The sequence below is a fragment of the Coenobita brevimanus genome, chromosome 6 (assembly GCF_032717465.1).
Source record: "Coenobita brevimanus isolate Jiangsu-jjx chromosome 6, ASM3271746v2, whole genome shotgun sequence".
Taxonomy (NCBI): domain Eukaryota; kingdom Metazoa; phylum Arthropoda; class Malacostraca; order Decapoda; family Coenobitidae; genus Coenobita; species Coenobita brevimanus.
This window is the reverse complement of record NC_136959.1, coordinates 60,841,296-60,861,968: the sequence shown is the minus strand read 5'-3', so window position 1 is coordinate 60,861,968 and position 20,673 is coordinate 60,841,296. Positions and strand designations below refer to the sequence as shown.

The window sequence follows — 20,673 nt, the reverse complement described above, 5'->3', positions numbered from 1 at the left end:
AGGTGTTGTTAAAGGCAGGATCAAAAGAGTACATGTTAAAGGCAGATTGGAAGGGGAAGAAGGAGGGGGTCTACAGGATCATCTTGGGTAGGGTGTTTCAGGATTTACATTGGATCAAGTACTGTGGATGGTGCCCAGTTATTTGAGTGTACTAGGGATTTTTCCCCATTTAATTAGGCGATTACCGGACGATTATACTGAACTTAGAAGGACCTTTGTTAGTGAAAAGGATAAGCGAAGTCTAAATCCAATTCCTTAATAAGTAAAGTTTGTTTGAACTCAATAAAATCACATGGCGTTAGGACAGACGAATTGAAAATGTCCTCGTGTGAAGCGGTAGACCTCTTCGGCATGAGAACACACTTTGTACTAAATTTTGGCCTACACAGGACGAAATTATTCAGCACAGGAGAGGCGCCTCAGGGTGAATAGGAAAAGATTGGGGTGGCGGTATCTAGGGAGGAAACAAGAGATGGGTGTGTGTTGAGGGATAAGAATGGCATGAGAAATAAATGGGAACTGAGAGGAGGGCTCACTTTTGGGTGGTTTAGGCAACTTAGGAGTAGTTTAAGTGGTGAGCTTAAAGGTAGTCCAGATCGAGTAGTGGAGCTATCAAGATAAGGAAGATTAAAGTTCCTCTGGAGAGGAGGAGACCTTCGAGGGAGGGAGGAAAGGAAGCTTAAGAGAGAGGGAGCGAAAGAGGAAAGGAGGCCAGGAGAGAGAAAGAGAGAGAGGGAGAGAGAGAAAGAGAGAGAGAGAGGGGGGGGGGATGTAGTGGATAGGAGGAGGAATGGAGAGGAGGATGAGGATGAGAGAGATGGAGAGGATAGAGAGAGGGTGAGGATGAAAGGAGAGGGGGAGATGGAGGGAGAGCAAAGAGAGGGAGGGACTCGGGAGAGAAGTCTGAGCCGGTGGTGGAAACACTGGCGGGTCCCCCTGAATACTAATGCGGTGCCGCAGAGGGAGGGAGACACCCGCACCCGTACCCGCACCTGCACTCATACCCGCAGTTACCCCACCATAGCCGCAATCACCTCACCACACCTGCAGTCACCTCACCATACCTGCAATCACCTCACCGTATCAACACACTTGCACTCACCTCATCGTATCAACACACACCTGCACTCACCTCACCGTACCAGCACACACCTGCAACCACTTTACTATACCAACAACACACACACACACACACCTGCGCTCAACATACTACACCAGCACACACCTGCACTCACATCACGGTTCTGTTGTATAATTATTTATCTACCTTTTGGGAGAATCGTAGTGAAGAGGCTAACACAATATCCCCTTGTCACTGCTGTTAATTTACCTTTTCTTCTGCATCATCATAATTAATCTTGTTATTCATGAAACCATACAGCTTTTCTATTAAACTAACGGTAAACTTCTCGAAGGGAAGGGAACAACAGAATCCTCCCTCATCATCACCTGTAATTACATTTTTCTGCCATTAATTACCTTTTCTCTTATTTTCCAGGTACGTAATTGTGCAGTATTCCTAACGAGAAATGTCGGCTGTGTGTGAGTACCAACACAACACAATCTTTTATTCCATACGTTTAATTAAATGCCATTGTTTTACTCTGGCTTTAGTACCAGCGTTGCTTTATTGCCGGATTGTCTGGAGAGAGGTGTAAGGCCAAGTAGGTAGCATGTGAAGGTGGTTGAGGAGGAAGAATCGTGGTTGCCGAGGCTTTTTATAACTCAACCTTTTTTCTTATGCAGCTTGACCTTTTTATTAGGTAACTCGACCGTGTTTGTTATATAATTCGACCTTTTCGTATACAATTCTGTTTTTTTACCCATATACAGTTCTACCATCTTTATCCTTATAAAGTTCGACTTTTTTATTCTTATACAACATGATCTTTTAATTTTTGTACAACTTCCTTTTTTCGTTTTTATACAGTATACTTTTCTATACAGTTTACTTTATTCGTTTTTACACTACAATTCCTTTTTGAAAATAATGTATCTCTACCGTCTTTGTGTGTGTGTGTGTGTGTATATATATATATATATATATATATATATATATATATATATATATATATATATATATATATATATATATATACACACACACACACACACACACACATATATATATATATATATATATATATATATATATATATATACACACACACACACACACACACACACAACTCAACCTTTTCTTACTATTATACAATTCGTTCTTTTTATTATTCTTATCTAGCTCGACCTTTCCTTTTCTTACACAACTCCATCATTTTTTTTTTTTTTTAATTCTAAATCTGCTTTTTTAAATATTTTTCTTGTTACCACCAGACAATTGTCTGTAGTTTAGGGGAGACTTTGATAGTGAAGGGGAAGGCTTTTAGTCGCCTAGGCAAATATAAATAAATCTTTCGTACCTAGCTGTTGGAGTAAAGGCTAACTGGGAGTAAAATCGTAGGCATTCTGTTGTGTGTGTGTGTGTGTGTGTGGAGACTTAAAATGGTGAGGAGGGGAATTCTGGTAACTGGCGTATATAACTCGACTCTCGCTGATCTGACGAGGCTTAAGTAGAGGTGCTGTGGCAAGAGTAGATATTCCAAGACCTTCCAGTGTTTGAAAGATGTATACGTGTGGCTGAGTAGTTGGTGACTGCGGTAGTTAGGGGTAGAATGAGGATTATTGGGGCTTAAAATAACCCAACCTTTTATTGCTTCTATGACAAGGCTTAAGAAGTGGTGGTGGTAGGCAGTCGATATTCCACTGATTTAGTACTATTGGAAAAATGTTAATGGTTAAATTGTAAGGTGGTTAAGGGAAGAAATCACAGCCACATAGGCTTATGTAACTCGACATTTTGTTACTGATCAGAAAAGGCCAGGTAGAGGTGATGGGTAGATAATTGATATTCCACGACCTGCCACAATTAGGAGATAAGTATGTTTTGCAATGTAGTCAATTTAAACGGTAGTAAGGGGGCATATCACAGTCATTTGGAGGTTTACACAACTTGACCTCTTTTAACTGATCTGACAAGGGTTAATGGGAATGTTGGTAGACAATCAATATTCCAAGATTTAATACTAATAGTGAAAATGTAAATTGCTAGATTTGAGGGTGATTTGATAGGAGAATCACAGCTACTTCTAGACTTATGCAATTCGACCTTTACCTGATCTGACACAAGGCTTAAGGAGTAGTGATGATGGTGGTACATAATCGATACTCCACGACCTACCAGACGCACTCCTCGGTGTGTCATCCCACCCAACCACCCACCCACCTGGTCCTCGTCGCCTCCAATCGTCACTTTCACCTCACCCAACACTACCACAACCACTTCACCACATTCCACCGTCATTCCGGCTGACACAACCCTCGGTAACAGTGGAGTTGCTGCTGTACTTCGCTGTAAAAAGAATATATATATATATATATATATATATATATATATATATATATATATATATATATAACGAGGATTGACGATTTGTTTTGCCATCACCTTCCCAGCCGCCCCTGTTCATCGTACCCTCTCTCCATCACTGTCATTCTTACCGTCATTATTAAGTGACTCGGAATTCCAGACTGCCATACTTAACACGATTATAAGATTGGGTCACTGTCTTCCACCATTATCACTACTCTTAAGGTCTTGTCAGTTACAACACTTTCTTCTTTTCCTTCATTTCCCTTCCACACTCATTTCCAACAAAACCGCTGCCATTAACGACATTTGTCGCCTGTCACCATATTAAGCAGTGCCATCATATACCATCTTTAGCTGCTGCCTTCTTCCACCTCATCTATCATCCTTACCTTTCTGCTCCATATCTCTCAACTGCCATCTTAGCTTTGTGCATCAAATCTTATGGCTTTACGGTGCTATTTTTTGTGTGTGATTTTTGCAGTCGGTGTCAGTATGAGAGAGAGAGAGAGAGAGAGAGAGAGAGAGAGAGAGAGAGAGAGAGAGAGAGAGAGAGAGAGAGGATGTGTGGGTGAGATTTAAATATCATATAAGGCAATAATAGGCTGTAATATGCAAATTATATCGATAAAGAAGGAGTTACAAGAAATCCTTTTAAGCTGACGAGAATCCAGGGCCGAGGGTCGTAGTCTGAGGCTGTGGAAGTTTCGTAACACTCCTTCCTCAGCGAATTATTCCGCAAATCACACCTCATCTCCCTCTTGTATGAGCCTAATAAACTAATTATGAAAATGGTATGACACTAGTTTTCATGTACAAAATAAGTCGCTAAGGAAGAGGTGCAAAGAAAGGCTCAGGTAACACGCTATTAAAACGACAGAAAATACACAAGAATGTTGATAGAAAACGAAGTAAATCGCCTAAGGAAAGGCGCAAAGACGTCATACTAGCAGACGAAATTCCGAAACCATTTCTGCTACCATTCTCACCACCCTACTCGGCCACTTGATACTCTATTCACCTCACTTCCACTGTGGCCAATTTTGGGGGGACAGGCAACTTTCTCCTCTCCCCTGATGTGACGTGCTTCATCTTCGTCGTCTTCATCATTGTCTTAGTCCTAATTTTAGTCTTCATATTTATCTTTATCCTTGTTATATCCATCATCGTCGTCGTCATTGTCGTCATCGTCGTCGTAGTAGTGGTCCTTGTCTTAACTACTTGTCTTTGTCATAATCTTCGTTGTGTGTACCACCACCACCACCGCATTCACACCAACAAGTACGCAGTTTTTTTTTTTTTTTTTTTTTTTTTTTTTTTTTCCTGCTGGACTGAAAGACAGATTAATTAGAACTTTTGCGTGTCGTTTACCGGAGTGAAAAGTTTTTGCTGGCTTGCCGTGCTGTAGTTAAACCTCGCAAGCAAGGGTACATAGTAATGAATGTGTGTGTGTGTGTGTGTCTGTGTGAGAGAGAGAGAGAGGGGGGGGGTATTAAAGTAATGAATAGTAAGAATGAGTTCACAAATAGATGGTGAAGTAAATCGAAGGAGAATACAGTGATAATACAGCGAAAGAAATGGTAGAAATGGTGAAGTACAAGGTTGGTGTTAAAACAGATGATGGAAGGAGACAGTGGCACAAATATTCACACACACACACACACACACACACACACACACACACACACACACACACACACACACACACACACACACACACACACACACACACAACCAAAGCAGGAGTGTGTGTATGTGTTGGCTCAAGGTGTAGAGCCGAAAAAGGAGTGGGGAATATCGTAGTGACTAGTAAACAGGGCTTGTAAATGGAGGCTTAGTGGAAGCGAAGTGGAAGTTAGATGAGGGGATGGGGGACTAAAGGTGGAGAAAGAGAGAGAACATAAGAAGAGAGGATAACTGCAGTAGGCCGGTTGGCCCATGCTAGGCAGCTCCTAGAAGAGTAACTGAACTACTAGAATGAGATAAGGACAGCAAAGAAGAAGGCTCTCCCCCGCCCTCCAAACCCTCCAGCCGAAGCCGGCAGGAAAAAGTCAGAAAGAACACCACGCCGTATAGAAAAACTGGCGTGGACATTTTACAGGAAAGTGTGAAAGGAGAATAGAGACTATCATAGTGTAACCTGAAAAGAAAAGAGAGAGAGAGTGCTGAGCGATGGTGGTAGTGAGAAGGATAGGCTGGAGAGTAATAGACGATTGTGGGTGGGTGGAAAGGGTAGGGTAGGGGATAGTGGTAGGTATAGTAGAGGTAGAATGGTAGGAGGGGTAGAAAGTGGAGAAAAGTGTTGGTAAGAAGGATAGAAGTTAGTAGCCGAAGAAGTTCTGGGTGGGTAGCATGATTAGGGTGGTGGTGGTGGTGGTAGTGGTGGTAGTGCTTGAGAAGTGGTGTAGTACATAACCCTAGAGAGAAAAGAGACGGTACCGGATCAGTTGGGTTGGTGGGTAGGATGATGAGGATGGTGGTGGTGATGGTAGTGGTGGTAGTGAATGTAGTAGTGGTAGTGCTTGGGGAGTGTTGGTGTGTTGAAGAAGCTTTGACAGTAATGGGAGTAGAAGAGACGGCTTATTAATTGGTGGGTGGGTGGATAGGGTAAGAGGTAGAACAGGATGGTGGTAGGTAGGGAAGCTGATGGGTAGCTAGGGTAGGAATACTAAGGAAAGGAGAAGGATACAAATTAGTAGCAGAAGAGGTGTTGGGTGGATCGGTAGGTTAGGTGGGTGGGTGGCTGGGTGGAGAGGGGGATGAGCAGGATAGTGGTGGTCGTGGTGGTACTTGTCCTTGACTCTTGGGTTGCCTGGGGAGGACCGGTCGCTGGGGTTGCCGGCTGCACACATCCTCACCCACTATCCTGTCTTACTCATCCTTAACGTCTGTCCTTTCTCATCCCCACTGTCTTGTCTGTCCTTGCACATCCGTCCCGTCCTTTTTACCTTTTATCCTCTCTTCTCGTCATTATTTGTCTTTTTACTCATCTTTGCTGCTTGTCGTCCTTACTTATATTTACCATCTGTCCCTATTACTCATTCGTACTGTCTGCCCTGACTCCTTACCGCCTATCCTTCTTACTCATCCGTACATCCTGTCCGTTTTATTGACCACACATGTTAATTTAAGTTCATTTTCTTGCTATGTTTATTCCATTTCCCAGTCCAGACACAGCTTCACTGTCTGCCGGTTCTTACTCATCGCTACTTAATCATCCACACTGACCTCCACGTGATATTTCTGTCCACACGTGTTTATTCTTTCACGTTCTCTGTTTTCTTATCCTTCATACGTGTTTCTGTTAATTTTTCCCTCTGTAGTTTGCTCACCCTCTCTCTGGGTAGGAATAATGACGACGACGACGAAGACCACGTCATTTTTTCCCATCCCAACACACATCCACGCTATTCACTTTCTCATGCCAGTTAGCACACATCCCTCTTTTTGGTCAGTCTGTCTGCTCCTAACTCTCCCAGCCTCAGTTCCATAGGCTTATCTCTCACCTTATCTTCCTTGCCATATTTCATACTAATAGCTTGGTCGTAGCAAGAAAAGACCCCCAATAATCATCATACTGAAAAGATACACAAACCCTCACACTAAATCTTTACACTTGTTCTACTTCACCCTCCATCCTTGTATAGATTTTTCGATGCTACAACGCACATCTTCACTGAATCGTAATATATTTTTACTGCCTTTCTCACTTCCATACTGGCCTTCACCCCTCGCCCAGCTGTCCTTCGTAAACATTCCTGTAGTACCGACTGTGGCTGTACGTGTTTTTGTTTACACACACACACACACACACACACACACACACACACACACACACACACACACACACACACACACACACACACACACACACACACACACACACACACACACACACACACACACACACACACACACACACACACACACACACACACACACACACACACAATTTTTTACTCTGAGGGCTTCAGTGCCCCGTTTCCTTTATTGTACCCAACTCCTACCTCTTAACACCCTCCCTCTTGCACCCTCCTCCTTCCTTCAGCTCCCTTCCTCCTTCCTTCAGCCCCCTTCCTCCCTCTTTCAGCACCCTTCCTCCTTCGTTCATCACTCTTCCTCCTTTTTTCAGCACCCTGCCTCCCTCCTTCGGCACCCTTCCTCTCTCCTTCAGCTCTATTCCTTTCCCTGCAGCACCATTCCACCCTCGTGCGTACCTTCCTATTTGTAGCCTTCACACCGTTTCTCCTTCGCGCCCCACATACCACCGCACTGTCTTTTCCCCCTCCTCTGTGACACACATTAACAGTTTCTCCACACACACACACACACACACACACACACACACACACACACACACACACACACACACAGTGTAGCAACATCGTCCCTGTTTTGCACACATTTTCACCCACGAAACTTCCTCCACTCCCCATCTCACCCATTCGCACCATAAGCACCCTTCATTCCTCCTTCGCACACCTATAACAGTCTTCATAGTCATACCATACCCCTCTCCTTTGCACACATTCAAACCATCAACACCCTTCCACCTCTTTCGTACACACACACACACACACACACACACACACACACACACACACACACACACACACACACACACACACACACACACACACACACACACACACACACACACACACACACACACACACACACACATTACCAACCTTCACACATGCTTTCGCCTTCTCCCTCTCAGATATTTGTGCATCTTAAAGCTTTCTTCCCTTCCCGCTCGCCCTCTCCACCCAATTTCGCCTGCTGCACACAATTTCTACCCTCCACACACGCACCCTAAATCTCCCTCCTCCCGCCCCTCCCCCTTTTTTTTTCTTTACAGACTTTTCCTCCTTTTCCACGATTTCCCCAGCCTTTTCATTCCATTTTCCTTCCCGATTCAGCTCACATCCATCGACGTTCCTACACCAGCTCTCCACTTTTTCCCTTGAATTTCCTGCCTTTTTCATTGCATTTTTCCTTTTAGATTCATCTCACACCCACCTGCTTTACTACATTTTCTTCCACACGCTTTTTTTTTTTTTTTTAATACCATTTTTCTTTCAGATTCACCTCGCATCCATCTATGTTCCTACCCCAATTTCTTTCTCACCATTTTCCCTCCTTTTCTTATTTTTCCCTGCTTTTTTCTTACTACTGTCCTTTCACGTCCTACTCTCACGCTCCACACATCGTACTCCTCGCACCTTCATCTCCAAACTCATTCCCATCTACATTCTTGCTTCTTATTTATTTATGTATTTATTCATTTTCTTCACATCTAACTTCCATTCTCGTCTCCCTTCCAGCAGACTCCCTGGACACGCCACCCATACCATGCATGTTCGCTGTTCACATATCTTCACACTTATTCCCTCCTCCTCCACACTTATTCCCTCTTTCACACCAACTTCTCACCTCATCTACACCGTCTGTCCATATGTTTTCACCGCTTCACACCTGTTTTCACTTCCTCCACAATTTTCCCGTCTTCACACATGTTTCTCTTTTTCCACACCCACCCTACATCCCCTACATATTGCAATTTATGCTTTCCACACACACACACACACACACACACACACACACACACACACACACACACACACACACACACACACACACACACACACACACACACACACAGCCTGTATTTTCCACACAGTTCTCTTTCGTTCACATTATTTCCACACGTCATCGACTACTTGATAACACATTAAGCACACATCTTACATCGTCCATATGGACCCATGGTTCACTCATTTACACACACACACACACACACACACACACACACACACACACACACACACACACACACACACACCTTTCCTTTTTCTCCTCCACATTATTTATCCCCAATCTGCACACCTAACTCACATCCTCAAACTCCCAACTAACACCCGCCGACACCTCCAAAGCACATAACCCATACCCCCCTAAGCACACATCCTAGACATCCCACACCCTTTATGCACATTTCCATACTTTTTTTTTTCTCCTTCACATTATTCCCCCTCCACACCTCACACACCCTCGACTCCCAGCTGACACACACCCTAAGCATCCATTCTACACCTTCCTCACCACACACCCTAGGCATACATTCTACGCCCTCCTAACCACACACCCTACACCCTCTCTCCACCCTATCCCGGATGTTAGCACGTCTCCGTCAGTATGTGTCTTCGTGTACACTTGAGCAGCATCCGGCGACAGGCAGGCAGCGTGAGAAGGGAAGTAAGAGGGAGAGCAAGGATGATGTGTGTGTGTGTGTGTGTGTGTGTGTGTGTGTGTGTGTGTGTGTGTGTGTGTGTGTGTGTTGAGAGAGAGAGAGAGAGAGAGAGAGAGATGGTTATGTGTTTACCTTTGCGAGTGGCTTGTTTGAGTGTGTTTACGCGTGAGAATGTTAACACGTATGAGGTGTCTACGTCTTTGGTGTATGATTATGTATGAGCCAGACGTGAGGGTTGTTGGAAATGGGAGTTACGATATGGTATTTTGCGTGCCTTTGTGTGTAGGTTGTAAGGTACGTCTACGTTGGCCTTGGTGTGTATTAGTGAACAATGAAAGATCGTGAAGGTTGCTAAGGTGAGAGAGAGAGAGAGAGAGAGAGAGAAGGTGTGAATGTGTGAGAGGGGTCGGGTAGTGGTTGTGACATTCCCAGGCCATGAGATTGTTAGTTACGTTCGCCCCGAGTCACGGCTGAGTCCCCAGGCTGTCCCCACATACAACACTTACCCTCTCGCTCCCCCTCAGCCACACCCCCTCCCCCTCCTCAGACACAACCTCCTTTCCCTCCTCACTCAGCATTAACCCTACCACTATTATAGGCTTCCCCCTCCTCTACCGTGAGTAAAGGTGTCTGATGTTAGGAAGGATTGACGTAAAATCTGCATTATACTGAAGTCGTTAAGATAATTAATTCACTGCGATAGGTGGTCTCCTCTGAGCTGAATAAAATCGCCTACAGGGTTAGTAAGAATGAAACACATCATGCTAGTGAAGAGAATAATTAATGATTATTCCCTGTTATTTACCTTTTTATGGACGCAGTTTTGAATAGATACGGTAATTAACCTGATTCCGTGTTAGCATTTGGTAAAGGTTGCTAATGATTGCGCAGTTATGTTTGTTGTTAAAGGTATGTTCTTAGTTTTTGATAGTTAATTAGGGTGATTGTGTTAATAGTGAGGAACGGTTGAAAGGCTTAATCTGTGGTGGCCATTTGATACACCGGGCTCCCCCAAACTCCCCTCACAAAGCCGGACAACAGGTGTGGCTTTAAACCCTCGTGCTAATTGGGGTTATTTAAGACCGGAAGTGGGGGATGAGAGCGAGGGGAATGAGACCGGAAGTGTCACGTAAGTCTGGCTGGCGTGCTCAAGCTTGTGATTATGAGCCGTATTCATGTTGGCATAAGAGGTTTCGTAACATCTCATCCTTATCGATTTATTTTGCGCATTACAACTTCATAGGGCGTAGGAAATTTTGATAATGGGTCCAGGTCAGGAAGAAATTCTTGTAAGCCAAATGTGGGTGTAATTATTCTTTTAAAGCAGCCTTCGTAGCATTTCTTTCCTGGCGATTTTTTTTTATTTTTTATTCATATTACACCTGTCTGTCTTTTTCTGTGTTATGGCCATGAAATCGTCTGGCTGTTGGGGAAAAAAAAACACGCAAGGGTAAACTGAATTTTTTTATTCACTACTCTAATAATAGTTTTTTTTTTATTTACCCAAAGCTGAATCAGTTCGTCTGGTGGAGAGAGGAGAGAGAGAGAGAGAGAGAGAGAGAGAGAGAGAGATGGATGCCGTACTGAAAGGCTTAATGACTTGATCCAGGTGTTGATGATCAAGGACATCGCGTGCCTCAATCTGGGGGAGGGGAGGACCTAATGGCGTCTTCTCATTAGATCAGGAGGCCTTCCTAACACCTGTTTCACCGCGATTTATTTAGTGTAGAGTATTATTTTCATCTGTGGAATTTACATCTTTTTAATAATCGCCCCATTGTTTAGTAGGAACGATAATGGTGATAACGATTTTGTACTGTCGTAATATACCTAGATAACAGATACTAGGAAGAAACTTTATTGGCTAAGAATGTGTTTGAGGTTCGGTCCGCTACCAATCGCTTCGTAGCTAATCAAGGTTTTATGTTTGGTATAAAAATGCAAAAAATAAACAAAGAAAACATCAGTGTGGAAAATGAAAAGACAAAATTATTCTCGATAATTAATTGAAATGTACGTAAAATTTGGTGAAGCTCCTCTGTGAATACGAATGATGTAAAAAATGCACAAAATAATAACACGATACTTGATAATAATTGTAGACTTGCTTATCGTAAAAAATAGTTAAGTTTCTTTGTAAATATTAATGATATTGTGAAAATGCAAGAAAACCAGATCTGATAATGATAAACCGCAATATACACTTTTTTACCGTCAGAATTAGCTAAGCTCTTTCATGAATACTTTGATCCCAGCTTAGCCTGTAGGGTCACGCGATGGGGGGAGTGGCAGTGGACGTCCCTCCTTATTTAACCAGCTTAGTTGAAGCCTGTTTAGCCGGCATGGTCATCCTCCTTCCTTACCATGTTTTGCCGGCTTAGCTGTAATTTGCCTATCCTGATGGAGGGGGTCCTGCCAATCTCCTCCCCCCTCCTCCTCTCTCTCTCTCTCTCTCTCTCTCTCTCTCTCTTTTTTTTTTTTCTTTCTTTCTTTTTTTTTTCTTATGGGGGACGGATTTGTAGTTGTTGGTTTTGCTTATTTTTACTGCCCTCAGACGATTGAGTATGCGTCGGAGAAAAACATACTCAAAGATTTTTTTTTCTTTTATTTACCTCTCCATACATGTCTCCCCGAAGCTAAAAAAGTTCGTCTGGTAAGTAGCCTAAATGGGAAAAACATGAAAGAGAAAAAATAAGCCATGCGATTTTTTAAGCTTTGAAAAAACCTCTTGTGATTGGATTTATATAGAACCTCCCTCGCTGAAGATAATCGTCCTGATATTGCACAAATGAAATATAGAGTGAAGAACCCCCTCCCCCCAACTCGAAATACCGCAACAGAGCTTCGTAAAATCGCCCAGTGGTTGCAAAAAACAGTGAATATGGCTGCTTTTTTTTTTTTTTTCTTTCTTTTTTTTTCCGAGTTATGGCTTATATTTTTCGTTGCATTGGTGTATGGTCACGAGTTTTCCTTATTCGTCTGTCTTTATTTCCCTGCTGGGCTGGTGGTGGGGGATAAATTACTGCCCTGGCTAAAGATCGAGACTTGGAAGGTGGTGAGGGACCTTGAAATGTAATTTACTTCTCTATATCCCCGCGTCTCCCCCTTCTCTCTTCCCCCCATCTCTCTCTCTCTCTCTCTCTCTCTCTCTCTCTCTCTCTCTCTCATGTGAATAGGTATAGGCTATATATAATTGTGGTTTATTTCTTACAGGTAAGTTGTGTTCGTCAGCCGTGCTACAAAATTTTTGAGTACAAGAATAGACTTACTGTAAATAATGTAAGCACACTTGATTTATTTTTCTTACAGCGTAGGTGACGGTAATAAAAGCGTTTATGATAGGGACAAAAGGAGTACGAGACAAACTCTACCAAACCACAAGTGTAGGAGGGAAGAGGCCAGCAGCTGCTAATGACCGCTCCACACCACTCCTCTCACCCCTTGACCTTAATGCCAGTCACACCAGCCACCGAAATATTCACAAAGTTGGCGATGGGAAATGGTGGTGGTGATAGTGGTGGTGTTCATGGTGGTGGGGATGGTGATGGATGTGGTGGTGGTGGTGGTGGGGATGGTGATGGATGTGGTGGTGGTGGTGGTGGTGGGGATGGTGATGGATGTGGTGGTGGTGGTGGTGGGGATGGTGATGGATGTGGTGGTGGTGGTGGTGGTGGTGGGGATGGTGATGGATGTAGTGATGGTGATAGGTGTGGTGGTGGTTCTGGCATGAGGGGGTATTTGTGGTGGTGGTGGTGGTGGTGGTGGTGGTGATGAAAATATAGATTGGTGATGTTATTAATGTACATGGTGGTGGTGGTGGTGATTGTGACTGGTAGGGACAGTGGTGGTAGTGGTAGTGTTGGTGGTGATGTTAAGGTTGTGATAGCAGGAATAATAGTAATGTTGTTGTTGTTTTAGGGGTAGATGTAATGATGGTAATAGTGGCAGTGGCATGGTAGGCTAAATGTTGATACGTGGTGGTGGTGGAGACAGTAGCGGTGGTTGAGATGGTGGTGGTTGTATATTAACCTCTTCATGACAAGCTGTAAAATAATAATAATAATAATAATTTCATCTAATCAGTATGTAAAGGAAAGTAGGTAAATAGATGGTAGTGTGTGTTTGTGGGTATTGTAAGGAAGTGTAAGTCCAGCTGTAGTTATGGTACTCGTGTTTGCTATACTCCTTGTACCTTAACCTGGCTTAGATTTTTGTCCCTTTGCAGATTATTTTACATTGATCAGTTGGAGAAAAAAGACAATAGCTCAACAGCCTCTCCATAGCACTTCATCTTGACTAGCATCGTATTCTTCTGGTACTCTACTCTTACAGCTCAGTATTCACAATGGAGAGATACAGGTTTAAGCCAAGTTGGAGTGAAAAGAATATAGTTAAGTTACAAAGGGGAGAATTAGACCCGCCAAGGCCTGATCGTATTTTGCACCTCATTCACCTGCCAGTCACACTAATTATCTATTGTTTTACATGAAGGATTTTACCCTTTAGCCAGAGGTTGTGCTTCGTATTTTAGTTTATTTTATTTTTTAGATTTATCCTGAGGTTTTCAACTGTAGGAAGACGATTTTGTTCTTTTAATAATTTGTTTTAATTGTAGGCGTTACTTTTATTTTTGTTCTAATGACAAGCAATACCTTTTTTTTAATATGCTGGCGTTACATAGATTTCTTGTGATTTTTAAGGGTTAGGTATAGTTTTTTACTCACTGCTTCAGTACTAAACGTTCTTCCTACGTAAAATTATCAGGAGGTAGCAAGACTGAACATTTACGTCGCCCTGGTGATGTGGTTAATTTTGATAGACTGTGTTCAATAAGACTAGCTTCATATTACTACACGCGTTGATGGCCGCTTTAGAACGTATGCGCTTATTAAATTGTTTATTTGTGGCGTTTTTTTTTTTCTTCTACAGCCTGGTAACCAAACCGGATCCCAGCTATGCTTAGGATATTCTAGTCCTAGCAAATCATTCAGAGTCAAGGTAGCCTAACTCCAACTGCTTGAGGATTTTATTTATTTATTTTATTTACTCATTTTTGCACTTGTAGAATCATCATCGTCGTCACCATCATCATCAACACAATCATCTCTTTTGGAATCATCATCATCATCATATCATCATCGTCAGGGATTGGGCTGAGAGACTGACAGTGAATGCGGCTCTGGTGGTAGTGAACGGAATGAAGGATGCAAAAAAGCAGACTCCATGTTTTACAATCACCTCTTAATAAAAACTTGAACAATCGCGACGAGCAGTTTCCTGGGGCGAGATTCACAGAGTATCTTAGTTGCTTAATTATTGTGAATCTGTGTGTGTGTGTGTGTGTGTGTGTGTGTGTGTGTGTGTGTGAAAATAAATATATGAGAAAAATAGTTCATAATTTGTCCCAGGATGGTTTAGAGAGAAAGAAAGAAAGAAAGAAAGAAAGTGATCAATCCTTACTTGACATGGCGTGTAATTGAACGTCCAAGAAAATGGGATGTCACAATAAGGTAATAGATTGGCACGTTGTCGCTCGTTAACATTTTTCCCGTACGACTGGTTTACTGACCTGAGTGGTGCTGGAGAGGGACGCCTTCGTGTGGTGGCACTGAGATAACCGGGCGGCTCAACTACTTGGCTATACAAACATCTCTTAATTACCTCCCCATCCCCCCTAAAACGAGGATGGTGGACTGCAGGAAAGGAGTAAAAAGCCTGCAGTTCACGGGGTTCACATTCAGATGAGCCTGGGATAGCAACTACTACTACTACCACCACTACCACTAATGCTGCTGCTGCTGCTGCTACTACTACTACTACTACTACTACTACTAGTACTACTACTACTACTATTTTATTCAGCTTATGAGAGAGGCCAAATGAGTGAAAGGGTCGATAAATGCTATGTCTTACCCCCTCGAGGTCGAAAATTCTGTCCCGTGATGAATAAAAACCACCCGCAGATAGCCTAATCGTATTGAAGGGCTTAAGAAACTTCGTAACTACTAAAGAAACTTCGTAACTACGCGGTTGGTTCCTTTCCTATAACTCAGTCGCCCACGCGCCATTAAAAGACCCTATTTAGGTCACCGGTAGTGTTGGTACGATATGCTTACATCAGGAGCCACAGGTCACCTTTATTTAACCTTAATATGCTCAGTCCGGTTGCATTTTCATTTGATTTTTTCCCTGGAGTTTCATTCAGGTGAGACTTATTTATTTATTTATTTATTCTGAAGAGTTGGAGGCTGTCTTTTTTAGCCCCAGATCTACGAGAGGCCTTAAGTTCTTTTGGAGGCGACAAGAATTAGGAAAAGGATGGGTGTTGGGGGGGTCTTAAGTGTGATAGTGATCCGCTAGCCAGAGTTCTTTGATCATATTGTTCTGTTAATCGATCTCTTTTGCAGTCACTCCCCTTGTAGCTCCTCCCAGCCTCCGTGTCTCCCCACATTTTGTAGTTGTGTGTGTCTTGTCTCCCCTCATTAGTTCTATTTCCTTATCTCCCCTCATCTGTCGGTTCTGTGTCCCCATGTCTTCCATCTTCCTTATTCAATTCTTCTCCCCTTCCCTGTCTCCCCTCATCTGTCTGGTTCGCCTCTCCCCTCATCTTTGTCTGGTTTGTCTCTGTCCCCTTGTCTCCCTCCTCTTTGTCTGGTTCGCCTTTTTCCCCTTGTATCCTCACATTGTCTGGTTCGTCTCTGCCTCTACAGTCCCTCGTCGCTGTTCAGTCTTCTCCGTCTCCTTGTCCACCATCTTCTGTCTGTGCCTTCTCATCCCTTGTCTCCCCTCATCTTTCTCAAGTTTTCTCAGTCCTCATCTCTCCCCTCCTGTGTCTGTCTCTTCTGTCCCCTCAAGCGGTGTCCTGTCCTCTGCCTTTCGAGTGAGTCAGGGAAAACTTGGTAGAGGTAAAGTTGGTTATTACGCGTCCCTGGGGCTGTCCCAAGTTGCTGATAGTTTCTGATTGCCCCGTTCAAAGTTTTTCTTCTACCCGGGCTTAAGTCGGCGCAGTGGCACAGCGTCTTGAGGTACGGTACGGGAGATTTCGAAACGTCTCATCCGTTTCGAAACATATGATCGTTTGAGATGTATTTTGGGCTTTACACCTTGACATCCTCATGCAAATTGCGGTTGATATTAAAAAGATATAAAAAAAATAGTAATATGCTGATCTGAAAAATGTAGGATAAATGTCTGAGGAATAAGTGCTACGAAACCTCTTACACTCGCGAAAATCGGCTTACTGCTAGCATTTTTTCCCCTCAGTGTGTCTTCCCTTCTTCACCCTTCAGTGCAAATGGGGACCTGCATGTAAACCTATTAATGTAGGTCATGTTCTAGGGGAAGATTGTGACTTGGAAGAATGTTGTTATCCATAGTGGCCCTCGTGCAGTCGATAGGCACATTTTTCACCTCCTTCTCCACCGTCTCCTTCCGTGTGCCTCCCGCCTCCTCCTGCTCCACCATCTCCACTGCGTATTTAGAAGCTAGGGTACGGTGCCTCTTCGTCCAGGTGTCTTTTCCATACAAGGGCCTGGTCAGCCCCGCCTTTCAGCAGTATAAATGGGGCACTCAGGTGATGGACTGCCCTTGGTCTTGCGCCTACTGGCTCTGTAACCATAAATCAGCTAGGGTTGCCGCCGTTTCTCATAGCCATACACTCTATTGTCCTCGGGTTTTGCTTTCATACCCCCCTCCATCCACTCCTTTAACTTGGAGACTGAATACTGTTTTTACTTTGAGGCGTTTATCCTGTTTTGAAAGGTTGGTTTGAGGTGTTAGTGTTGACATTCCCTACCCCCACTTTATTATTTTTTTTTTCTGACGGATTTTGTAATAGTAACTTGTATGAAAAGAGTAATACAGAGAATAAGATTTTAGTCCTTTTTTTGACACTGTGCCGTAGTTCATTTTGGTATGCTTTTTTTTTTACGAAAGGGTCAGTCACAGCTCACGAATTTCTGCCAGCACCATACTGTGAGTGCTTTTAAGTACTTGGGTAGTGTGATGAGTAAGGATGGAAGTTTAGAGGGTGAAGTGCTTGAAAGGGTACAACAAAGAAAAAAGGTTGCTGGTTCCTTAAAAGCAGTGATAAGAAACAGTGAAGTGAGCATGGAAGTGAAAAGTTACTGAATGACAGCATTGTGATACTAACTCTAACGTATGGAAGTGAAGCTTGAACCTTGTTGGAGGGACAGAAGTCAAGTGTGAGAACAGTGGAAATGAGTTATTTGAGAGGAGTATGTGGAGTCACATGGAGAGACAAACTGACAAATGAGGAAGTGAAGGAGCTTTGTGGTGTAGATGTGGATGTGATAGGAAGCATTAGGAGAAACACACTGAGGTGGTTTGGCCATGTGGAGAAGATGGAGAGTGAGAGACTGGCGAGGAGAGTGTATGTGAGTGAGGTGGAAGGGGGGAGAGGTAGGGGGAGGCCGAGGATGAGATGGAGGGATGGAATGGAGAGGCGTATGAGAGAAGGAGGCGTGGGCTGGGAGCAGGGCAGTGAAATGGCGGGGGACAGGGTGATATGGAGGCGATTTGTTAGTGGCCACCCCTTACGGGATTAAGGCATCTGGCAATAGCTAGAGACAGATAGATCATACAGTCAATATGTATTACTTTTTTGTATGTATGTATTGATAGATAGATCATACTGTTAAAACTTATTACCTTTTTTGTATGCATGTATTTTATTTCGAAGGACCACTATTAGTCACAGCTCAAGGTTGTCACAAAATATATTAACCAGATCTGATTTGATATATTTACTTTCGTACCTCAGACCCGCCCATTAGAATCAGTATCATATTAAAATTTACTATAGTCCATTTTGATTTTTTTTTTCTTTTTCTTATTTTGTATTTTGAAGGACAAGTCAGCTTAAGAATTTCACCCCAGAATTTTAGGTAGCATGACTCGGCCACCCCCCGAAATTGTCCTTGAGAACGAAGGGCCTCTGGAGCCTGACTTGTTTTTGCAATACTCCCTCGTCGGTTTCGTAAGCTGCCCGAGAAACACACAGTAATCAGCTCGTAATTTTGGCTTATCAGAAAAAAAAAGAAAAAAAAAACAGGAGAAAGGATTAGGGAAGAAACACGCAGGTACTCGTTTCCTTGGTGCGGATCTTGAGCAAGGTGATTATCTTAATACCTTCGTTAGTGGTTATTTTGTCTGCTAGTCGGTGGCGCCCTCTAGGGTGACATATCTTTATTTTGATTTCTGATATTATGTAATTCTGTGATCTTACTTTGCCACTTGCATTAACTTACATTACCTCTCATTTACTTTCTTTAAAATAATCTTTTACTAACTTACATTTTTCACTAAGTTAAATTATCTTTTGCCAGTCTTTCATTAACTTACATTATCTCTTTTTACTAGCATTATCTCTTACTAATCTTTCACTAAGTTACATTATAGTGAGAGAGATCGATGGCTTTATGGAACCTCTCTGAACTGGGAAAGTGTCTCCAAGGCTAAATAAAATCGTCTAAAGTAGCAAAAATGAATTAAAAGTACGTGATCGGCATGAAGGGGCTAATTAAGAGGAGTCATGTAAAGAGGACAGCCAGGTGGGAGAAGAAAGAAGATTGGGGGAAGAGAAGAGCCAGGTGGAAGAGAAGGAAAGGTTAAGGAAGAGACAGAGGATTGACGAAGTGATAATTTGAGAGACGGGACCAGTGAGGAGTGAGAGATAAGAGGGCAGGAGAATTACAGCATGGAGGTTGAGGATAAGGGCTGGAAAAAGAGAAAAAGAGAAGAAAATGGAGAAGCAAAATTAAGAACGTGGGGTTGAAGGATCCATGAATTAAGGGAGATCTGAAGAAGGCTGAAGAGAAATAAGCATGAAAGAAGGTTAAAGACTACGTACATTTAAGGAAAATTGAGGATGAGGACTGAAAAAGGAAACAGGATGAGGAAATGGATCTGGGATATGCGAAAGGTGAGGTTATATAATAGTAGACATAAAGGAAAGCCCAATTGAGGAGAGAGAGAAAGAGACAGGTGGGAAAGAGAATAACAATAAGGAGTTGAGGATAAGGACAGGAAAAGGAGATGATAAAAAATGGAATAGGAAGATTAAGAACAAGAGATTAAAAGGCCTAAAATCAAGCACCTGTAGTTATTAAGGAATATGGAAGGACTGTAGGAGTGAGAATACTAAGATGGATGGAGAATTACATCAAGGATGAATTGAAAGTTGAGGACAAAACCGGGAGAAGGAAAAAGGATGAGAAAATGAACTAGGCAAAAAAAGAAACAATTTTAGGGAAGGTGTTGTATGAGATAAGTGAGTAGGTTATTGAAACTCTTTTTAACACTCAGCTCAAAAACCCTCCTTTAATATGCGTAAAATCGTGTAAAGATAATAGGCAAAAATATATAGAGGACCGAAAAGTCGGTCAGAAGAGGGAGAAGGATAAACAAAATGCGTGGATGAATGAGTTTTAGGCCTTTCATCGTAATTCAGTGTTTACCTCCCAAGGCTGACGACGTCCTGGGAGGCTAATGACTTTCACGCTTAAAATTCATAAGTCCTCATTCAAACGTCTTAATGTAGGGGAGTGGCGAGGACAAAGGCAACATCCTAGCTAGTTAAACCACTTTTTTAGAGGAGGAGGAGGAGGAAGGAGAAGGAGAAGGAGGAGGAGGAGGAAGGGATGGAGCGAGATGTAAATATGGATAGAATGTACATTGTTGAGAAAAGACAGTTCCGCCTCTGTTAACTGAGGAGGGTCATGTGAAGATGGAACTGTTCCATCTCCCCAGTAAACAAGTTTGTCAAAAATGGTTGTTCCATTGGTCGACGTGAACCATCCACGAAGAATCAGACTAAAGCCTTTCTGTTAATGGCTGCGTTGACCTTTGACGCACCAATCTGCTTTGTTTATAGTCTTGTCAAGTAGTCTGTTTGTAATCATGTCAAGTAAACTGTTTGGAATCTGTCGAGTAGTCTGTAGATTGAGAAAGGGCTTCTCGTATTGAAAAA

General features: G+C 42.8%; 1 protein-coding gene and 1 long non-coding RNA gene across 7 annotated transcripts in view; both read left to right on the top strand.

The window, feature by feature from the left end:
- The window catches only part of LOC145402419 (uncharacterized), a 55,578-nt gene extending 54,036 nt beyond the window's left edge, over nt 1-1,542 (top strand). The window contains exon 3 of the long non-coding RNA XR_013897770.1: nt 1,499-1,542. This is a non-coding gene — a long non-coding RNA (uncharacterized LOC145402419). The remainder of the gene's footprint in view (nt 1-1,498) is intronic.
- Rbfox1 (RNA-binding Fox protein 1) overlaps nt 1-20,673 on the top strand; it is a 377,774-nt gene that overhangs the window by 86,920 nt on the left and 270,181 nt on the right. The window lies entirely within an intron of this gene.